The 23,382-nt window shown below is 45.7% G+C and overlaps 1 non-coding gene across 1 annotated transcript; it reads right to left on the bottom strand.

The window, feature by feature from the left end:
* Positions 1–13,360: 13,360 nt before the first annotated feature.
* Positions 13,361–13,445, bottom strand: trnal-uaa (transfer RNA leucine (anticodon UAA)). Its single transcript has one exon. It is a non-coding gene; the product is annotated as a tRNA-Leu (tRNA).
* Between the last annotated feature and the right edge of the window lie 9,937 nt (positions 13,446–23,382).

Here is a 23,382-nt window from a genome sequence, read left to right as displayed (position 1 = left end):
AGTGAAGATTGGACTCAGAAACAGAAATGAAATCAACTTCCTATCTGCATTGTGTCACTCTTTAAGATCTCTGTGTGTCTGAGTTCAGGTCATTTGATTGGAGACTGTGGATAGTGGGTCCCCACTGAAATGGAAAGAATGGTGGAGGAACTAACTGAGGGACATCTCTCAAAGTGAGAGTCAGAAAGATGGTATTCCACATTGGAAGGGTTTAAGGGGAATTGATGGTTCAGAAAAACGTTATAGTGATGTTTGTAAAACTTAGGAACTCTGATTGTTTTGTGGCTGGAGTTTATTTTATCCTTGTGTAGATTTGACACATTAATCCTCCCTCCCCACCACTACAGAAGCTGTTGGGACTGTTCAGTGTTTCCAGCGGCTTCTGTAATTATTTCAGGTTCCTGACAGGAGCAGTCTCTCACTTTTCGAACAAAACAAACCCATCCTTGTGCTGTACCCAATATTTCAATAAGAAATGGGAAGCAGCAGAGGGGAAAGCTTCCGAGATGCCGAGCAATGCTGCCCGGTTCCACACTGTAATTCACAGGAACCATCGCCAGGATATCAAGGAGCAATCTGACAGATCCGTTTTACCACAGAATGAAAGATTTATTAGATGACATTACAGTGTGGAAACAGGCCCTTCGGCTCAACAAGTCCACACCGACCCGCCGAACTGCAACCCACCCATACCCCTAACTTAACACTACGGGCAATTTAGCATGGCCAATTCACCTGACCTGCACATCTTTGGACTGTGGGAGGAAACCGGAGCACCGGGAGGAAACCCACGCAGACACGGGGAGAATGTGCAAACTCCACACAGTCAGTCGCCTGAGGCGGGAATTGAACCCGGGGCTCCGGCGCTGCGAGGCAGCAGTGCTAACCACTGTGCCACCGTGCCGCCCATCCGAGTGCCGTACCTTTAAAAGGCTGTTTACAAACCACAACACTGTAATGGCCGGGAATCGAACCCGGATCAACTGCTTGGAATGCAGCTCTGCTCCCCACTATCCCACCATCACCCTGCTCCCAGCTCCCTCCCCATTCCCAAACACACTTAACAAGGCCGTGATCATCACCAACTGGATTGGGTCTGAAATCCAAACAAGAAATTGCTGGGGAAGCTCAGCAGGTCTGACAGCACCAGAATCAGAAACCTTCAGTTCTGAAGACCAATCCCTGGATCCGAAAGGTTCCCTCCCCACAGATGCTGCCAGACCTGCTGAGTTTCCCCAGCAATTTCTGTGCTGTCTCTCAGATCTGCAGCATCTGCAGTTCATTGTTGGAAACAAAGCAAATGTTGAGCCACCGAAGGGGATATTGGGTCAGGTGATAGTCTCCCTCATCCATAGAGACAGATGGGAAGGAGCATGGAATCATAGAATCCCATCATGCCGCCCACCAAGACACCCCCCCCCCCCCAACTCCCACCACCTACCCTATCCCTGTAACCCCGCATTCCCATGGCTAATCCACCTCACCTACACATCTCTGTGTACTACAGATAGTTGACCATGGCCAACCCACCCTAACCTGCACGTGTCTGGACTGTGGGAGGAAACCGGAGAACCAAGAGGGAACCCACACAGACCCGGGGAGAATGTAGAAACCCCACACAGACAGTCTTCAATCAGACAGGGATCTGGGGAATTGGAGAGGTTTAGAGAGGGAGTTCAGGCGGTTAGACTGGTGTGTGAATGATGGGCCGAACAGCCTGATCTCAGTGCTGTAAACACTCTACAGTAACATGCCTCCCTACATGCTGTATTCATCACAGTTTGTATTGTGTTTTAATCCGTCCTGTTATTGACCTTATTCTGAATGAAATGGATGGAGAGGGGTTGTTTGTGTATTCAGTCAGATCTGTGTATTGGTGGGTCAGGAGCATCATACCCAATAACAACAGGGGGAGGGCGGTTTGAATTCCTGCCCCTTTCAGATCCCATTGCAACCTGCCATTTCCTCATGGATTTCATTTGGTTTAAGATGTTTTATTGTTTACACCACCGCAACATATTGATGCCCTTCTGTGCGTGTTATGAATTTGGACAGAGCGATCCCTCTTTTCTCTGTGAACAAACGGAATATCAAGGAGTCGGATTGGGGAATGTATCCTCTCACAGAAACAGGAACAGGGAGATGTCATTCTCTCTGAAATAAACACAGTCCATGCTGAGAAATCTGATAAGGTCAGGCAGCATCTATAGGGAGAAGGGAAAGGTTAACCCGTGTGTTATGAGGGTGGGGCGATTCAGCAGACCGGAAGGAAGTTAGAAAAGTAATGATTTCTGAGCAATTGGAATGGGGGGTAACGCTGAAGAAAGAATGAGATGGTTTGTAATAGGGTGAGGGCTGCAGAGATTTAATGATAAACGGTTTCATGGAACCAAATCCAAAGGGATTGGGAGTTGTTTCAGTAAACATCTAAGAGCTCAGGAAATGTGAGCAAGAGGAGGCTATACAGCCTGTTTAAACTGTTCAGTCTGTTCTGGCAGTCAATCCAATCAGAGCTGGTTTGAGATTTCAAATCCGGTTTCCTATCCACTCCCCATATTCCGTGACTCACTGAGACCCCGGCAATCTGTCTATTCCAATCTGAAATGTACTCAGTGAGGGAGCATCCACAATCCTCAGGGAGAGAGAAAATTAAAGACTCAGAGGCCTTAGAGTGAAGCGCTGTCTCCTCATCTTAGTCCCAAATAACCTGCCCCTTACCCTGAGAGGGTGGCAATCAAACCCGAATGAACTGCGGATGCTGTAACATTAACGCTGATTTCTCTGCACAGATGCTGCCTGACCTGCTGAGCTTTTCCAGCAACTCCTGAGACTGTGTTATTGTGTTTCAGATTCCCAGACCCACAGGATTAATTTCTCAGCATCTCCCCTCTCAAGCATCTTCACAATCTGAGACACTGAAATGAAATCGTCTTTCTATTTTCTAGAATATAGACCCAATTTATTCAGATACTCAGCCCTGGAGCACACGGGTCCCAAATACTGAGCTTTATTGTTGTGGTTCTGTTCGCCGAGTTGGGAATTTGTGTTGCAGACATTTCGTCCCCTGACTAGGGGACACCCTCAGTGCTTGGGAGCCTCCTGTGAAGCGCTTCGGTGATGTTTCCTCCGGCCTTTATCGTGGTTTGAATCTGCTGCTTCCGGTTGTTAGTTCCAGTTGTCCGCTGCAGTGGTCGGTATATTGGGTCCAGGTCGATGTGATTATTGAATGAATCTGTGGATGAGTGCCATGCCTCTAGGAATTCCCCGGCTGTTCTCTGTTTGGCTTGTCCGAAAATAGTTGTGTTGTCCCAGTCGAACTCACGTTGCTTGTCATTGCGTGTGTGGCTACTAAGGAGAGCTGGTCGTGTCGTTTTGTGGGTAGTTGGTGTTCATGGATGCGGATCGTTATCTGTCTTCCTGTTTGTCCTATGTCGTGTTTTGTGCAGTCCTTGCATGGGTTTTGCTCATGTTGGGTATCGGGTCCTTCATTCTGGTGAGTTGTTGTCTGAGAATGGCTGTTGGTTTGTGTGCTGTTATGAGTCCTAGTGGTCGCAGTAGTCTGGCTGTCAGTTCAGAAATTCTCTTGATGTATGGTAGTATGGATTTGGGTTGTGGCATGTCCTCATTCCGTTGTCTTTCCCTTAGGCATCTGTTGATGAAATTGCGGGGGTATCCGTATTTGGCGAATACATTGTATAGGTGTTCTTCTTCCTCTTTTTGCAGTTCTGGTGTACTGCAGTGTGTTGTGGCCCTTTTGAATAGTGTCTTGATGCAACTTATTTTGTGTGTGTTGGGGTGGTTGCTTACGTAGTTTAGGACTTGGTCTGTGTGTGTGGCTTTCCTGTAAACCTTTGTGGTGAATTCTCTGTTCGGTGTTCTCTGTACCATCACGTCTAGGAATGGGAGTTGGTTGTCCTTTTCTTCCTCTCTTGTGAATCGGATTCCTGTGAGTGTGGTGTTGATGATCCGGTGTGTGTTCTCTATTTCTGTGTTTTTAATGATTACAAAGGTGGCATCTACATATCTGACCCAGAGTTTGGGTTGAATTTGTGGTAAGACTATTTGTTCTAATCTTTGCATTACAGCTTCTGCTATGAGTCCAGAGATGGGTGAGCCCATGGGTGTGCCGTTGATTTGTTCATATATTTGGTTCTTGAATGTGGTGTGTTGTCAGGCACAGGTCCAGTAGTTTGAGTATACCGTCTTTGTTGATAGTTTCACCGTCTTGTTGTCTGTTCTCTATGTCCAGCAGGTTGGCTATTGTTTCTCTGGCTAGGGGTTTGTCGGTAGAGGTGAACAGTGCCGTTACATCGAATGAGACCATAGTTTCTTCCTTGTCTATGTGTATATTTCTGAGGATGTCCAAGAATTCCTGTGTCGATTGTATAGATTGTCTGGTTCCGCTGATCAGGTGTTTCAGTTTCTGCTGTAGTTCTTTAGCCAGTTTGTGTGATGGTGTCCCTGGTAGTGATACTATGGGTCTGAGTGGGATGTCTGGTTTGTGCACTTTAGATAGTCCATAGAATCTGGGGGTGTTGTTGCTTTCAGGTTTCATTCTCTGTCGGTCAAACCTGGTTATCTGTCCGTTTTTTTGTAGGTTCCTCAGTGCGTTGTTTATCCTATTGATGGGCTGTGCGGTGGGGTCAAACTCCCTCTTTTGGTAGGTGTTGTGCTTTTTGGATGTAGTCTGCTTTGTCCAGGGTGACGAACACCAACTCGCCACGAAACGAGACGACCAGCTATCCTCAGTAGCTACACATGCAGATGACAACCAACATGAATTCGACTAGGACAACGCTACTAGTATAGGATAAGCCAAACAGCGAACAACCAGGGAATTCCTAGAGGCATGGCACTCATCCACAGATTCAATCAATAAGCACATCGACCTCTACCCAATATACCGGCCACGACAGCGGACAGCTCAAACTGATAACGGGAAGCGGCAGATTCAAATCACGACAAATGCCGGAGGAAAGATCACAGAAGTGCTTCACAGGAGGCTCCCAAGCACTGAGGATCTCACCTAGACAGGGGACAAAGTCTGCAACACAAATTCCCAGCTCGGCAAACAGACCCCAGCAGATTAGATAAGATTCCCTACAGTGTGGAAACAGGCCCTTTAGTCCAACCAGCCCACACCGACCCCCCGAAGAGTAACCCACCCAGACCCATTTCCCTCTGACTAAACACTATGGATAATTTACCAAGGCCAATTCACCGAACCTGCACATTTTTGGACTGTGGGAGGAAGCCGGAGCACCCGGAAGAAACCCACACAAACATGGGGAGAATGTGCAAACTCCACACAGACAGTCGCCTGAGGCTGGAATTGAACCTGGGACCCTGGTGTTAACCACTGAGACACCTTGCCGCCCAAATTCTGGTGCTGTCAGACCTGCTGAGATCCCCCAGCAATTTCTTGTTTGGATTTCAGCGCCGATCCAGTTGGTGATGATCACGGACTTGTTAAGTGTGTTTGGGAATGGGGAGGGGGCTGGGAGCAGGGTGATGGTGGGATAGTGGGGAGTATAGCTGCCTTCCAAGCAGCTGACCCAGGTTCTATTCCCGGCCATCGCAGTGTTGTGGTTTCTAAGTCGACTTTTAAAGGTAAATTACCAGGATGGAACCGGGTCGGTCAGATTGCTCCATGCTTTTCCAGGCGATGGATCCTGTGAATTACAGTGTGGAACCGGGCAAAATTACTCGGCATCTCGGAAGCTTTCCCCTCTGCTGCTTCCCATTTCTTATTGAAATATTGGGTACAGCACAAAGATGGGTTTGTTTTGTTTGAGAAGTGCGAGACTGCTCCCGTCAGGAACCTGAACTAATTACAGAAGCTGCTGGAAACACTGAACAGTCCCAACAGCTTCTGTAGTGGTGGGGAGGGAGGGTTAATGTGTCAAATCTATACAAGGAGAAAATAAACTCCAGCCACAAAACAGAGTTCCTAAGTTTTACAAACATCCGTATGTCATTATTCTGAGCAATCAATTCCCCTTAAACACTTCCAATGTGGAATACCATCTTTCTGATTCTCACTTTGAGAGATGTCCCTCAGTGAGCTCCTCCACCATTCTTTCCATTTCACTGGGGACCCACTATCCACAGTCTCCAATCAAATGACCTGAACTCAGACACACAGAGATCTTAAAGAGTGACACAATGCAGATAGGAAGTTGATTTCATTTCTGTTTCTGAGTCCAATCTTCACTCAGTGAGACAGAGTCAGGTATTCAAGGCTCCAACAAGAGCTGGATTCTGTTTCTGGTGATTGTCTTCATTCAGTGAGAAGGAGGGCCGTGGGCCAGAAGGAGCTCATCATTGTGCTTCGGGTTGTCTGCTCAGTCTGCAGCATTGCGGGCCGTGGGAGCAGGGCAGTGGGAAAGGTACCTCGTGTGGACTGCAATAGGACTTTCAACACATTGTTCCAGACCAGTTACAGAGCTCCAGGAATTCTGCATGAGGATCGGTAAAATGCATTGATTGAAGGAGGAGGATCAGGAAAGCAAGACAAAGCTGATGGGATCAGCAGGATTTCTCGGTCTAACTCTGTACCATACTTTATTTTCTACTTTATAAATCTACAATCCGGAGCTCAACCCACTCAGAGCATATAAGCACAGAAACAAATCGTTCAGTCCAACACATCCATGCTGAACTGATAGCCGATGTAAATCTCATCCTATTCGTCAGAATTTGGCCCATGTTCCTCTGAACCCTTTTTAATTTCTACACCCACCCAGATACCTTTTAAATGTTGTAATTGTACCAGCCTCCACTACTTCCTCTGGCAGCTCATGCACACAGTGCCCTCTGCATGAAAAATGTTCCCCTTAGGTCCCTTTTATGTTTCCCCTCTCAACTTTAACACATGCCTCTGCTTCTGGACTCCCCCACCACAGGGAAATCACCTTGCCTTTTTACCCTATTGAGGGTCCTTCATGGTTTTGTGAACCTCTATATGGTTACCCCTCAGCTACTGACGCTCCAGGGATAATAACCTCAACCTATACAGTCTTAACCTCCAGCACAAACCCTCCAACCTTGGCAACATCCATGTAAACCTTTTCTGCACCCATTAAACTTTCACAACATCCTTCTTTAGGAGGGAGTACAGAATTGCACGATATACCAAAAGTGGCTGAACCAATACTGCAACATCACCTCCCCACTGCTTTACACAATTAACTGAGCAATAAAGACAAAAACGACAAACGCTTTCTTCACTATCCTATCGAAATTTTAGTCCACCTTCAATGCTCTACGATGCTACACTCCAGGTATATTTGTTTAGCATCATCCCTAGTACCTTGTCATTCAGTATATATGTCCTGCTCTCTTTTGCCTTTCCAAAATGCAGCACCTCACATTTATCTAAATTAATATCCATCTGCCACTCCTCGGCCCATTGGCCCATCTGATCAAAATCACATTGTCCTCTGAGATAACCATCTTCACTGTCCTCCACACCTCCAAATTTACTGTCATCTGCAAACTTACTAACCATTCGTCCTATGGTCACATCCAAATCATTTATATAAATGACAAAACAACAGTGGACCCCGCACTGATCCTTGTGACACACCGCTGGTCACAGGCCTCCAGTCTGAAAAGCAACCCTCCCCCACCACCCTCTGTCTTCTACCTTCGAGCCAGTTCTCTACCCAAAGGGTAATTGTACTGCCCCAACATACAAGTTTGACAATATGACACCAGTCTCAAAAGTACAACAAGAATCTATTCCTGATGACAACAGGTGGATCAGTTTGCCACCGGTGCTGTTTACACTTGGAATATACCTGGACCAGAACAACACAAACCCAACTGGAGAGGGTGGCTCTGTATTAGGAGAGTCAGGGTGGAGTTAAAATTCAACAAATGTGATGAAATAAAATCAAAGATTAATGAAGGTAAGGCCCTCCAATCTGTTTCACAAATTATTACATGAGAGGCTGGATAAAAACTGAAGCTATTGTAATAAATGACTCAGGTTCACCATGGAGAATTAATGTGCTTGGACAGAAAAATGCTGAGAGTTCATAAATTACTGCAACTTGCAAATAGCAGAATTAAAATCCAATTTTTTTTTACTGCAAGGCTGAATATTTTAATCATGTTGTATTATATATATAAAAATGATACAGACGGTTATTTATTATCGAGAAAGAAAATACAATCAATATTTTCTTTGTCATCTAACTTGGATTTGGAGAAGATACTGTGGATGATACCAGCCAACAGGATTGTTTTGTACAGACAGGTGAATAATAATGTCTCCAGGAAATAGCGGAAGGTTGTGGAGGGAAATGAACAGACTGAAGCCGCTGTGATGGAGTTTGGGATAAAAGGCTAAAGGGAGACAAACTCGACCAAACTACAGAGTGTGAAATGTGAACATGGATAGAGTTACCTTGGGGTTCATGTGCACAGGTCTTTTACTGTGACAAGATCTGCTGAAGGGGGAAATAGAAAACATGTGGGATCTTAAGCATCACAAATGACCCATTGAGTAAGGAGAAAGAAAATACATAAAGGGAAACCCCGTGCTGTTCCTGGGGATCTGAAATCTAACCTCAGCAGGTCAGGCAGCATCTGTGAGAAGGGAACCAGAATCCATTTCTCCCACAGCAGTCTACAAGGCACCAAGGGAGCTTCCTGATCTGATTGGCCCTGTGCTAATTAACACTGCACACAGATATTAATCCAATGGATCAGCTTCTTAGTTAAACAGTGAGTTCCTGAGAGTGACGAGGCAGACCCTTGTGTGTTGTTCACACCTACATGGTCAGTAACATGGTATCCTGCCCGTCCCATTGCAAACCCAGCTTCAGCTCTGACCATATTTCCTGAAACCCAGCATGGGGAGGAAACACTGCCTCCTGGTCTTAGGTTCATTGCTGTAGGAAAAGGGGTCACTTCCTGTGATCTCCCTCTGACAACTCCATTGCTTTTAGTTTCTCTCACTTGGTTAGCTTTCTGTTCCTTCTGGTTTCATGGTCTAGTCACACTTCCCAAAGCTGAGGCTCCTGCTAAATGGTAGAATCGGGCTAGGGCATCAGTCAATGGGAGAATTAGTACAGGGGTATGAGTAAATGGGGGATTTGGTTGGAAACAATAAATGGGAGATTCGGTGTACAGCGCCATTACATTGGAAAACTGGTGTGAGTGTCAATATATGAGAGAATTGGAGCGAGCATGTCTAAATTGGGAAATAGGGGCAGGAAATCAATAAGAAGAATTGTTGTTGCAAGCATCAGTTAATCGGAGATTCAGTTCAGTGCACCATCAAATTAAAAAAAATTGCAGGTTGCCAATAATTGGAGAATTCATTCATGTGCTATTAAATTCGAAGTGGGAGAACGGGGGCAGGATAACACTCAATGGGAGAGTTGGTGCAGTTCCAGGATATGTGCAGGATAGGGAAACGGGGGAAATCACCATAAATAGAGTCATACAATCATAGAGATTTACAACACAGAAAAAGATCTTTCGGTCTAACTTGTCCATGCCACAATTTAAGAATTCTGGCAGCACTCCACTAAATTGAACCATTGCAAGGAACAACTTAACGGGAGAATTGGGCAAGGTCTTATCAAAATGTAATTGGACCAGCCTCCACGACTTCCTCTGGCAGCTAATACACACAGTGCCCTCTGCATGAAAAATGTTCCTCTTAGGTCCCTTTTATGTTTCCCCTCTCAACGTTAACATGTACTATCTGCTTCAGGACTCCCCCACCACAGGGAAATCACCTTGCCTTTTTAACCTATTGAGGACCTTCATGGAAGAATTGGTGCAGTGTAACACTAAATGGGAGAATTCGGGCAGGGCAATACTTGATGGAAGATTTAGAGTAGGGCACCCAAAAAGCGATCGACGTTCTCAGTCAATATGATGATTGTGCAAGGCAGCACTGTGAGGAGAACTGGTTCAGGACTTCAGTAATTGGGGAAAGTGGTGCTTAGCAACACGGAATTGGAGAATTGGTGTGGGGTATCAGTAAATGAGAGACCTGGTGCAGGGTGCTGATAACTTCGAGAATTGGAGCAAATGGGAGAACACGGGCAGTGAATGAGTAAATAGGACAAATGTTTGAAAGGATTAGTGGTCTAGAATCAATGCAGTGCACCACGAAATGGGGGAGTTGGTGCAGTTCACCACTAAAGGGAAGATATGTGTAGGATCAGTAATTCGGGGATTTGATGCAGGGATCGCCAAGATTAGAGAATTCTGGCAGCTGGTTACTAAATGAGAGAATTGTTGCAGAGAAATCCTGAATGCGAGACTTGGTGCACAGTGGAGCTAAATTAGAGAGTGGGTGCATGGCAACAGGAAATGGGAGAATTAGAGTAGCGCACCCTTAAATGGTAGAATCAGCTAGGGCATCAGGAAATAGAAGAATTAGTACAGGGATATGTGTAACTGGGAGATTTGGGGGGAATCAATAAATGGGAGATTCGGTGCACGGTGCCATTACATTGGAAAAGTGGTGTGAATGTCAATATATTAGAAAATTCAAGCAAAGCATTTTGAAATTGGGGAATAGGGTCCAGGGAATCAATGAAAAGAAATGTTGCAAGCATCGGTAAATTGGAGAGTCAGTTCAGTGCATCACTAAATGATAAAAAAAATCAGCAGGTCACCCGTACGTGGAAGATGTGTATCAGGGAACAGGTAAATGGAAGGAATTGATGTAGGTAAACTATAATTGGAGAATTCATGCAGGTGCCATTAAATTCTAAGTGGGAGGACTGGGGCAGGATAACCTCAACGGGTGAGTTGGTGAAATTCCCGAATTAGTGCAGGATTGGGAAATGGGAGAATTGGTGCAGGGAAGCGGAGCACTAATTACAGCCTTAGAGATGTACAGCACGGAAACAGACCCTTCGATCCAACTTGTCCACGCCTAAATTTAAGAATCCTGGCAGCTCTCCACGAAATTGGAGAATCATTGGAAGGAACTACAAAATGGAAACAATTGGGAAAGGACTTATCGAAATGTGAGAATTTGCAACGGGGCATCAGATACTGGGTGAATTAGTGCAGTTCAGCACTAAATGGGTTAGTTATGCTGTGTTGCACTAAATGGGAGAATTGAGGCAGGACAATATCTTTTGGGAGACTTAGTGTACGGCACCCCTAAATTGGGCGAGGGCATCAGTCAGTATGGGGATTGGAGTGAGGCAACAATGAGTGGGCTTCAGTAATTGAGGGTAATGGTGCTAACCAACACTGAATTGGAGATTTGGTGCGGGCCATCTGTAAATGAGAGAGCTGGAGCACAGTGGAGCTAAATTAGAGAATTGGTGCATGGCAACAGTAAATGGGAGAATTAGAGTAGCGCACCCTTAAATGGTAGAATCGGGCTCGGGCATCAGTTGCTGTGGTGAAACGGTGGGCAATCACGGTGTGAAACGTTGTTCTAGCTCTCTGGTTTCCTTCATTCCTGTCCTGGTCAGGGAGACTGGGGATTGGTCCTCTCCATCAGATGGAGGGACCAGCGCATTGTTGACCCAATGTAATCAAGAATGGAATTGGTCATCTTCACTTCTCATGGTTCATTGTTGTTCTGTTTTGTTGTATGTTACTTGATCACTTTCTGGGACGTGACAATGCATTAAAGCTCCAGTCTGTTTGGAAGCACGGTTTGGAATTGTCACGCTGCAGTACATGACATAGACGACTCGCACTACCTCAAAGTCAGCATGCCAGTGTGTCTGGCAATGGTTCCACCTTTTCTGTTTTGCTTCTGTCCCACGCTAAGAGCTGTCAGTTTTTAGATTCGCTGGAGTGCTGAGGGGGTAACACAATTTGTGTGGTATTTTTCTTCAGGCCAAACTCACCCTCCAGGAAAAATAGCCCAACGCGCTGAGTAACAAACAGAACGCGTTTTTAGCAAATGATCTATTCAAGCTGGTGTCAGCTTCTGGAGCGTCTCAGAGTTGCCAAGCACGGAAACAGACCCTGCTATCTAACTTGCCACTGCTAAACAGATAACCGAAATTAATCTCACCAATATTTGCCAAAATTTGTCCCTTATCTCTCCGAACCCTTTCAGCTGCCTTTGAAATGTTGTGAGCGCACCAGTCTCTGACACTAAATATGGCAATTCATTCTGTACACACGGAAATGTCTGTGTTCAAAACAAGTGTCCCTCATATCCCCTTTAAATGTTACTGTTCTCACATTCAACCAATGTTATCTCGCTTTGAACTCATGTGCCTTGTGAAAAATTACTCCCTGACTCTTTTCTCTGTCCGTCTGCCTCATGTCTTTATAAAATTCTGTAAGGCCATTCCTCAGCCCTGAAGCTCCAGGGAAAACTGTCGAAGACAATTCAGCTTCGTGCCATTGTCCAAACAGTGCAAACCTTGGAAACCCTTTCAAATACTTTCGAAATTGCACCACGTTCGTTTCTGAATGTGCGATCTGTTCGTGCCGGAAGTGAAGCGACGCTGAAACACGAGTAATGAGAATTTTGATAGTCACGTTCTGTAAGACAGCGTGGCCGTGTGATCTACGGCTTTGGATTTACGTTTCAATCTCTATTGAGTCGCAGGTTCGAATCCCACCGCTACCAGGGTCACTGCTGTTTTGCTGCAGGCACATGAACGTTGAAGGCCCTGGACCTTTTAGTTGTTGTGTTTGCAGCTGCCCAGGCCTCTGATCCAGACTGACTCTGAAAACAGTGTGAGCCCTTGCAGTCCAAGCCACCTCAACCCCTCTGCTTTCGGATATATGCATGGCCAGTTTCTGTGTCTCAAATAGTCAGCTCATTTGTCTGAAAGTTTGGTGGTTCGAGCCCTCCCTTCGCACTGAGCCTCAATTATTTCAGTTCAAGCATTGAGACCAACCATGTCCCGAGACTGCAACCACGAGAACTCACCCGAGTCTGCAGCTGGATGTGGCCCCAATCTCTCCAAGGCCCCGCTGCCAACAGAAAGCGGCTACTGCAGCTTCAATCAGCGGCTTCCTGCTCAGCCCTGGGACCCAGTACATGGAAAATCCTTCCCCAGGAACGGCTCTTCCCGTGTGAAAGGGACAACCATTCCACTTTTAATTGGAAACGGCTTCAGAGGATTGTTCCTGGTCTTGGAACGTTTCATAAACAAAACTCCTGTCTCGCAAATAAGAAGTGGGAAAAGTTGTTGGCAGGAAGAATAGAGAAAGCGTTGACTGTGAGGACTCTGTCTCGATATCCGAAAGCAGAGTAGTTGAGGAGAGTCCGACAGCAAGGACTCACACTGTTTTCAGACTCAGTCGGAATGAGTTGACCTGAGCAGCGGCAAACACAACAACGAAAACGCAGACGGCCTGCAGAGGATCTGCTATGTTCAGCTGCTTGCAGCGGAGCAACCGCTGGTAGCGGTGGGATTCGAACCCACGACTCCATAGAGACTGGAGCTTAAATTCAGCGCCTTAGACCACTCGGCCACGCTAGCACAAAGGCGCAGAGCGTCAAAATCTCATTACTAGCGTTTCAGCATCGCTTCACTTCACGAACAGATCGCGCATTCAGGAACGAGCGTGTAACAATTTCGAAAATATTTGAAAAGGTTTGCACTGTTTGGACAATAGCACGAAGCTGAATTGGCTTCGATAGTTTTCCCTGGAGATTCAGGGCTGAGGAATGGCCTTACAGAATTTTATAAAGACATGAGGCAGACGGACAGAGAAAAGAGTCAGGGAGTAATTTTTCTCAAGGCGCATGAGTTCAAAGTGAGATAACATTGGTTTAATGTGAGAACAGTAACATTTAAAGGGGATGTGAGGGACACTTGTTTTGAACACAGACATTTCCGTGTGTACAGAATGAATTGTCATATTTAGTGTCAGAGACTGGTGCGCTCACAACATTTCAAAGGCATCTGAAAGGGTTCGGAGAGATAAGGGACAAATTTTGGCAAATATGGTTAGATTAATTTCGGTTATTTGTTTAGCAGTGGCAAGTTAGATAACAGGGTCTGTTTCCGTGCTTGGCAACTCTGAGACGCTCCAGAAGCTGACACCAGTTTGAATAGACCATTTGCTAAACAAAACGCGTGCTGATTGTTACTCAGCGCGTGTGGCTATTTTTCCTGGAGGGTGGAGTTTGGCCTGAAGAAAAATCCACACAAATTGTGTTACCCCCTCAGCACTCCAACGAATCCAAAAACTGACAGCTCTTAGCGTGGAACAGAAGCAAAACAGAAAAGGCGGAACCATTGCCAGACACACTGGCATGCTGACTTTGAGGGAGTGCGATTCGTCTATGTCATGTACTGCAGCGAGACAATTCCAAACCGTGCTTCCAAACATACTGGAGCTTTAATGCATTGTCAAGTCCCAGAAAGTGATCAAGTAACATACAACAAAACAGAACAACAATGAACCATGAGAAGTGAAGATGACCAATTCCATTCTTGATGAAATTGGGTCAACAATGCTCTGGTCCCTCCATCTGATGGAGAGGACCAATCCCCAGCCTCCCTGACCAGGACAGGAATGAAGGAAACCAGAGAGCTAGAACAACGTTTCACACCGTGATTGCCCACCGTTTCACCACAGCAACAAAAACCGGCGAGCAGATTCAGTGTAGGATCTGGTTTCACATCAGCAATGAAATATCAATCCCCACTCACTTTCAGGGAAAACGGTGCCCACCGTAAATTGTCTGGAATATGAATCCCCAGCGCAGTATGTTTGGGCCCCGGGTTATACTGCTGCACAGACTTTCATATGGACAAAGTCCTTTTCAAAGGGAGTGTTTGTGGCTCTCCATACGACAATGGCAGCTGTTGCCCTCACTCTCACTGCCGTTCCTGGCCGTGTACGGGTTTGCATCCTCACCTTGCTCCCGGGGGTTCAGGGTACAATAATCTGCTGCAGAAAACCGGAGCGTTTAGTATCAGAAAGATGTGGAGTCCGTGTGCCTCCTGGAGTTGGTGTTGGAATGTTTGGTGGAGCTGGGAAGATGGTTTGCAGCATTTTCCTCACATTTCTGGGTGACATCCTCAGGGCTGCAGAGTCTGTTGTGAAGCGCTGCTGTCCTGGGGCAGTTGGAATTGATTTGGTTTCATTCCTGCTGCTTCCGGTTTTTGGGGTAAAGACTGGGTCCAGATGAATCTGTTTATTGATGGAATCCGCGGATGATTGCCCTGCTTCGAGAAATTCTCTGTCTGCCTTCTGTTTGCACTGTCCTATTACTATTGTGCTGTTCTCACCAAACCTTGCCGTCTGGACGGATTGCTACTCGGGACAGCTGGTCCGTGACAATTCGGGACTGTCACACAATTTCTTTGCCAAGAATGGATATCCCCACGATTTCATTCCCAGATATCTGGCACACGAAATTCGCAACGAGGATATGCCACCAGGCAATTTGAAGAACAGGCACCCCTTTATAAAAATAAATTGCTGGGAACTGACAGTCAGACTCCTCTGAACACACTGGGTTACAACAGCACATAAACCGACAGCCTCACTCAGACAAAACTCCCCAGAACACAACACCCAATACCCATCATGTACAAACGTGGTTGTGTATATTCCACGCAACGACTGCATGAAACACTATATCGGAGAAACAGGCCGACAACGAGCGAGCTGCATTCACAAAGTTCAACTAACCCATAAACTCCACGAACGGCTGTTCCTTGGAGCTGTCCACAGGGCACTGAGTGTCTCGGATTCCGGGGCTTGGAACTTGGATCACATGACCGTCTGTGACACTGGTTACTTCCGGGTGTGACGTCACTCCTGATGGAACACATGGAACTCCCTGTTGCTCATTGAGAAATCCATCCACCATAGCAGCGCACAGAAATATTTCTGTTGTGTTTCTGGTGCTGATCCTGACATGTCCTCTAGTGCTGAGCTTATTCTGTGTTGCCTGATGGATCGGTGCGTGTTTCCGTGATCGGATTGTGGGCAGTCATCTGCGGTTTCGCTGCAATAACGTGCGTTGGACACCCAGGTCCGCCAGTCTCTATTTTGTTTTTCACATATTATGCACCATTGCAACACAGTAAAGTATCAATTGATATTGGGAGATGACATACAGAGGCGTGTGAAATGCAGAGGTTTTAGTGACACTTGTACAATGGTTAGAGATTACCTTCATTCCGGAGATAAGGATGCAGAATGTGTTTTGGAAGAGATTAGGAAGAGTGAGGAAAGAACTCACCGGCAGATGCAGTTTACAAGCCCACTCGCAGTAACCACAATGTGAAATAAAATGTACAAGAAATAAACACTGTGTGTGAGTGATAAAAGATAGCAATAAACATGGGTGGGTTTAATTCCCCGCTCCCACCCCCGGTTCCATTGTAAAGGAAGTTTGGAGAACAATAATCAATAAATCACATATGTCCCATAGAACAACGAGAGCCATATCTTGGCCATCGATTACTTTACAGGTGACTTAGTCTCTGTCTTTTCATGGAAACCATCTCTTTCATTGTGAGCATCAGAAAAGGCCATGTATTTTTGCCAGAAAACAAATGTTTCATATTTGTTTCATATCTAAGAACACTCAAATCAACTGCTCCCTTGGTCAACTCTACCGCCCACTTTAGCAAAGAAATCTGGCAAATTGACAGTTTGATTTTCCTTTCAATAAATAATTGTGACTCCGTGTGTCTGCAGTCATCTCTTCCTAACTTTGTGCTTTCCTTCCTTTACAGTGGGGTTTAGTATCTTCCAACTGACAGCAAAGATATTAGAGCAGTTGGAAGCATTTTCGCCTATCAAGTCGGCGGGTTTTCAATGAGATCACGGGCTGATTTGTTTAATCCTCAACTCCCCTTCTCAGCCTTATCTCCCTGGCCCTTTTATGCGAATTGACTAAATGTCTGTCTATCTCAGCCGTCAAAATACCTAGCCTTGAGGGCCCTCTGTTGGAAAGAATTCCACTGATTTGCTTCCCTCTCATAGAGAGAATATCCTCCCCATCAGAGTCTTCAATGTTTGACCCCTTCCGCTGTGATGAGACCCTCTAGTCCCACATTATCCTGGGTGTAAATCAGAGCAGAATGAACCCCTGAAGGTAGGTCTACACTCTCTACTGCCAGCTGTGAGTATTTGAAAACATTTCATACTTTGATACCTGATTAACCAATTAGAGCTGATTTTGCACATTAGATTTGCCCATGGAGAGTCTTCTTCAAGAGCACTACAATGGCTGTAATTCAGCTGGCGGTGTAAGTGCTAGTCAAACACAAGGACACTCGGTGCACTGCTGTGTTTATGAAGCTCTCTGCACATGAAAATGGATCCTTCCCATCCCCTTTACCTCTCATCAATGTGGGTTTCATTCAACTTGATCTCCCAGCATCCTCCTCCGTTCTGAACCAAGAGAGGGTGACAGTGAATACTGGGGTCATGCAGCGGACGGGACAAGCCAAATACTGGTGTTTCAGGTTACAACTCTCCATTCTAGAAGAGATATTAAGCCACTTGTACGCAAGGGTATTCGGGGCCGAGTAATTAAGGCAATGGGTTATTAATCCATTACTGTGACCCCACGCAGGGTCAAATCCTGCCGACTCCATCTTGAACAACTTCCTGTCGGGCACATTCTCGCTCAGACTTCAGAAATCCCATGTCAGCAAAGCCAGGCCAGTTATTTGATTAGACAGAGGCTGGTCGAGTTCCTAATCAGAAATATACCACACTCCAACCGTTCTTTCTGTTTCTCTTTTCACAGATACTGCTAGACCCATCGAGCTCCTGCAGTATTCTTTGAATGTACTGCGCAGACGTGCTGCTTTTCATTCGATTCCTTTAATCCCAGTCCCTCTGTTCACTGCCTCTGGTCAGTGGCAACACTTGCTCCTGCTCGTCAAAGTGCCCAGGCCCACGGTTCCCACTCCCATCATTATAAACAAAAGCAGGAAATTGCCGGTTAACCATCTTGACTCCAAAGAGAAACTCACCAGCCTTGGGAATCTCTCCACAAAACGGGACTTCTCATCCCTGGACACGGTGTAAGACAGAGGATTGTTAAGAGATTTTGGGAAAATATCGTCAGTTGGCAGGTGCACAAATGTTAAAGGCGCATCCCTTATAACATTATTTCCAGCTTTGTGAATCTTCGGGAACTCTTTGGGAAATGGAAACAGAGGAGAATGAAGAAGGGTGAACTGTCGGGCTGAGCAGAAACAGTCAAGACACCTTCCACTTCTTGAAGAGGACGCCACATAAATTGATCGGAGACATTGAAAGAATTCTCGTTCCTGTACATGAGGAATACAAATCTCATCTGGACTCTAGATCAATGAAATAACTCGGGACCACACAAGACACTGGGAGGCTCGAAGGGAGATGGTCCCGGTTGGAGGAGAGCTGGTTCCCAGTGTCATGGGTGTGTCTGTAGTGGTTGGGATCAGACTGTTCCCATGTCGCCATTATGAATGTCCCAGTCTAAATTCTGGCAAAGTAAAACTGATAGAGGATAGTTGGCGTTCTGGGAAGGGTAGACTGAAGTGGGAAGTCAGTCACAGCCTGCTTTAGAGGATCGTGTAAGGTGTTAGGTTAGAAGTTTCACCGCATTCGACTGTTAAATAAAAGGTTCCTGGTACAAGAGCCCCCAGGGCAACAGCGATGGTTGTTCTTGCTGCATCTGTTTTGGATGCTGCACAGTTTCGTGTGTCGAGTGAGGTCAGGAAAATGTTCTCCAAACGGAACCCTTTCGTGTGAGGATCCACAAAGAAGTTTCTGCATTGCTTTAATGGTTCATGTAAAGAACTGTGGATTCTTGGAATCTGAAACAAAAACAGAAGCTGCTGTCGAATCTAACGGGTTTGGCAGGACCTGTGGGAGATTACCGAGTTCTGATGAAGTTCTGAAATGTTGTCTCTGATTTTCTCTGCATAGATGCTGTAAGATCTGCTGAGTTTCTCTTGCAATTCCTGTTCTTGGTTATAAATGAATGTCCGTTCCATCTATCAGGATGTTACAATCAGACCCACCATGCACCAAAATGTAACGCTTTTACAAACTGTGAAATGATTGGATTCAAACAAACCCGATAATGATTCACTCTTTCTCAGTTCCACAATGAGAGACACCTGGAAAATGAAGAGAACAGTGTGGTTCTGTAATTGTCGATGTGTGTTTAAGGCAATGGACTTGAAATTCATTGGGCTTTACCCCCACAGCCTGGAATCCTACCGGTTACGATTCAGTAACGTCAACAAATAAAAAGGGAGATTTCACCCTATCTTCATCTTTCACATACAAAACACAGGAGACAGGAAAAAAGACATTTCAGACAGGTTGGGAATGGGGGCAATCTCCAACCCTCTGTCTTTCAGGGTACAACACGCAGAAATCCCCAAAGAAAGTTGAGAAACTATGAATTGAACAATTCCATCCCAACTTTGTTGGAGCGACGACTCAACCGTTGGAAAACGAGATGAAAACAGTCAGGGGCCAGTCTTCGACTGGTGCAGACTTGATGGCCCGAAGGGCCTTTTCTGTGCTGCAGACCTCTTTGACCACCGGCGGTGAGCTGGTTGGAGAAACTGGCGGATGTGAAGCATATGGAACGGGACTAATCCTGAGCCCTCTGTTTGTTTCCATCTGTGGGTAAATATGAGGTGGAGTTCCTCGGCGGTGATACAACATAATGTGACCATGTCCAACTTCAGTCCCATTGTTGGGTCATTTAAGGTCACAGGGAGAATCCCATTTAGATTCGCCCTGGTAACATCAGAAACGCAGGTTTATGGGAACTGGGACTAGAATAGATGGAAGTCCAATGACCCGCACTGCAGATGGGCCGAAAGGTCATTTCCACGCTGTAAAAATCGGAAGAAACGGAGAAACTAATCTGCAGCTAAAATGATCACAGATGAAAAGACAAAAGAGGTTTCATGATGAAAACACACAGTGCCTTTTCTTTTTGCTTTCCCTGTTCGCCTCCTGGTGAGGATTCAGTTTTCTCACTGTTGCAGCAAGTGGAGTTTTCCTCGTACCATTAATCGTGGGGACAGCCTTCCCGAAGCAGGGAATTAGATTAGCTTACTTACAGTGTGGAAACAGGCCCTTCGGCCCAACAAGTCCACACCGCCCCGCCGAAGCGTAACCCACCCATACCCCTACATCTACCCCTTACCTAACACTACGGGCAATTTAGCCTGGCCAATTCACCTGACCTGCACATCTTTGGAATGTGGGAGGAAACCGGAGCACCCGGAGGAAACCCATGCAGACACGGGGAGAACGTGCAAACTCCGCACAGAGAGTCGCCTGAGGCGGGAATTGAACCCGGGTCTCTGGCGCTGTGAGGAATGAAGTATGGAGCTGACGATTGATCAAGTGTTGTCCCATACTTACTGCTGAGTAACTTTAAACAAAGCACTGCGAATGCAGGAAACCTGAATCAGAAACGGAAATTGACAGAGAAACTCGGCAGACTTGGCAGCATCTGTGGAGAGAAACAGGTTTAATGTTTTAGATCGATGGAACCAGACTAGTTATGTATTTTATTGTTTTAATGCCAGAGTAATTGTCAGTTTACTTCGCAAATCAGCATATTTATCAGAATATTATATTAGCCGAGAAATGTCAACTTTCTGAATGTCAACCGACCTTTCCGGGTGTAATGCTGATTCTGTTGCCTTGAGCTGGTGAAACACAGACCTTAAATTGTTCTTTTTTATTCCACTTTCTGTCAGTGAGCACCCATTTTAAATGGAGAGTTTCTATTTTCAGGGTCTCCCTTAATATGCGTCTCTACTCGTCTATCATTTCCTCTGTGTATCCACCTCACTCTCTTCCACATGCTCCCACTCTCTGTCTATCAATATCCCTTATTTTCCATTTCTGCTCTTTGAAAAGTCTGACATTCGGAGATAGTTTGAGAGTAGACCTACTGACGGGCTTTCCCCGCCCCTGGGTAGAGTGTGTAGAACTGTCCTCACATTCTCCGGGTCGAGTCTATGTCACTGAGGCCTGTGGTAAGGTGACATTTCTTCACTCAAAATATGATGAGCTTTTACAATTCTTAATAGAATTCATAATCCACCAAACAAAAACAATTTCACCCCAATTATACGATTTAAGTGAAGTCTTTGCTTCAGTTGAACGAATGAATGGTGACAGCAGAAAAGGAGGGGTATCATCTTGCAGTGTGTGTGCCATTCCCACAACATTGCTGGGATATCTGCAGTGTCTCCTGCCTCACCTCGTTATTCCCAACAAAGTGAGAAGGAGGGACAATAAAAGTGGAATTTAAAAGATAGAGCGTTGACTGGTGGGGCCACAGGAGGCGGTAGGACGTGGGAACATGAAATACCAATGGGCTGAGCGCAAACACCAGAAGGATTCTGAGCCGTCTCTTTCGGTGTGGTGGATCAACAAAATGGCATTTACGGGATGGTTAAGTAACGAACCATCAATATACAGGACATGCAACGCCAGGATTTGACACCGTCCTGGTCTGGTTATTACCAGGCGCTTTAACTAATTAATCCACGGAGACAGCGCAGACACTGCTCTTCAAATCCCGATCTGCAGTTCATTAACTATTCAATCAGCGTAACTCGGACATTTGTTTCGGGTTGAAAGTTACTCAGTGAGAATTTAAATCAGCTTCCTCTTATACAGAAAAGAATAGTTCACAGCTGGACATTCCCCAGTGAAAATGCACAGAAAGAGGCAATCTCTTCTTGCATTGGGTTCAAACTGATCCCTCCATCTTCATTAAACTGACAGGATAAAGAGGATGTGTTCATCCTCCTGGAGCCCATGAACTGCGTTAATATGTACAGAGGGAATATCACCCCAAGAGAACAGGGTCATTGTGGTGAATGGATCAGGAGTGTTGTGTGAGTCAGTACAAACACTGGGCAGTATAGGCTGATCTTTTAGTTCGAACATTGAGCCTGGCTCCACCAGCTCCTCTCTCACTTACTGATTCAAGCCTTCCAGTCGTATTCACCTTTCATTTTATTTCAATCACCCCGCTCCACTGAATCACTTCTCTCGATCACTTGCAGGTGTCCACCTTGAAACCGTCGGGGTCGCACGGTGGATCAGTGGTTAACACTGCAGCTCACAGCACTAGGGTCTCAAGTTCAACTCCAGCCTCCGGCCACTGTCTGTATGGAGTTTGCACATTCTCCTCGTGACTGCGTGGGCTTCGTTCCGCAGTTCAAAGATGTGTAGTTTAGGGTGAATTGGTCATGTTGAATTGCCAAAAGTATTTGGTGCATTAGCCAGAAGGAAATGGGTCTGGGTGGGTTATTGTCTGGAGGGACAGTGATGGGCTGAAGGGTCTGTTTCCACGCGATAGTGAATCTAATGACCCTGTTCGAAACTCGATGAGATAGGAATCACTGTCCATCCCTATTTACTCCAGAGATTGAGATGTTAAGTTACTTTACAGAACCCTGGAAGAACTCAAGGTACAGCCATGATACTGTTAGGGAGGGAGTTCCAGGATCTAGACCCAAAAGCACTGTATGAGCAGCGAGATATTTCCAACTCAGAAAGGCGAGTTCAGAGATGGGTGATTTGTGGTTACAGTTCTCGCATGTATCTATTGCTATTGTCCTTTTAGATAGATGTAAACAATCACTGGGTTGGTCTGGGTCGGTGTTCTGTGAGGAAGCAGGAGTTAGTGTTCAATCAGATAACTCGCGAGAAGATAAAAAAAATTTCATTTCCTGAGTGGGAATTGTATCCCGGTCTGGGCAGTACAAACTCAGACTCCGAACCAGTGACCCTACTGAAGCTGGCAGTAACACTTGTGACCTGATCTGTCCAGAATCTGTGCATGATCTTCACGTCATCATCATCTTCAGCAGCAATGTTTCTCTCTCTAAGTTTCCAAACAATTCATATTGCTGCCCTGGTTTCAATGTGAAGAAAGCGGAGCTGTGCTAACCTGATTTACTGCAGAAAGGTACAGAATAGTTTGATACTAACAGCGGCTCGTTTTGAGGCGTTGATCTGCGGTGATGGGGCGGCCCCAATAAAGCCTTTGTTCAAATCGTCTGATTCCAAATTCCATGTTGGAAATGACCAGAGGATTCTCGCTGAATTTGTTCAGGATCTTGACTGGAATTGACACTAAATCCAAGTATGAAAGTACATGTCAGTGGAGTGCATCATAAGATAGCGTAGTGACTGTGAATAAAATGCTGGAGACGTCCAGCAGAAGAACAGGAGACACAGAAGCAGGTACCTGAGGACAAATGTATTTGCTTTGCCATTGACGGGCCGTGTTACACAAAGTGGATTATCTTTGCTGGTTGATCACCTTATGAATGTTTTTTCCCAGATCTCCATGTTTACATCACATATGGAAAGGTGTCCAGCGTGTGTGTGTGCATCCGGCTAGTGAAGCAATAGATCAAACATCTGACTTTCAATCAGACGATTGTAGGTTTA

This window comes from Chiloscyllium punctatum, chromosome 30, assembly GCF_047496795.1.
Source record: "Chiloscyllium punctatum isolate Juve2018m chromosome 30, sChiPun1.3, whole genome shotgun sequence".
Taxonomy (NCBI): Eukaryota; Metazoa; Chordata; class Chondrichthyes; order Orectolobiformes; family Hemiscylliidae; genus Chiloscyllium; species Chiloscyllium punctatum.
This window is presented reverse-complemented; position numbering and strand designations above follow the sequence as displayed.